This window comes from Acyrthosiphon pisum, chromosome A2, assembly GCF_005508785.2.
Source record: "Acyrthosiphon pisum isolate AL4f chromosome A2, pea_aphid_22Mar2018_4r6ur, whole genome shotgun sequence".
Taxonomy (NCBI): Eukaryota; Metazoa; Arthropoda; class Insecta; order Hemiptera; family Aphididae; genus Acyrthosiphon; species Acyrthosiphon pisum.
This window is the reverse complement of record NC_042495.1, coordinates 19,333,158-19,333,416: the sequence shown is the minus strand read 5'-3', so window position 1 is coordinate 19,333,416 and position 259 is coordinate 19,333,158.

Sequence of the window (259 nt, the reverse complement as noted above, 5' to 3'; positions counted from 1 at the left end):
AATCTAATTATTGGTGTGTGTCTTTATGATAAAAATATTTTGAAATTTAAGTAATTTTAAGTACACTTAAACTCATTAGCTACTAACCAACCAGAATATATTAAGTCAAACCATAAAATATAAATGAATAGGTAATCAAAATTCAAATTATAAAAATCATAAACATATATTATCCCATAATATTTTCTTTAAAAAAAATACAATTTGATGTATTTAACACTAATATTAAGGACACTAGGAGAATGCATCAAAAAAGAGT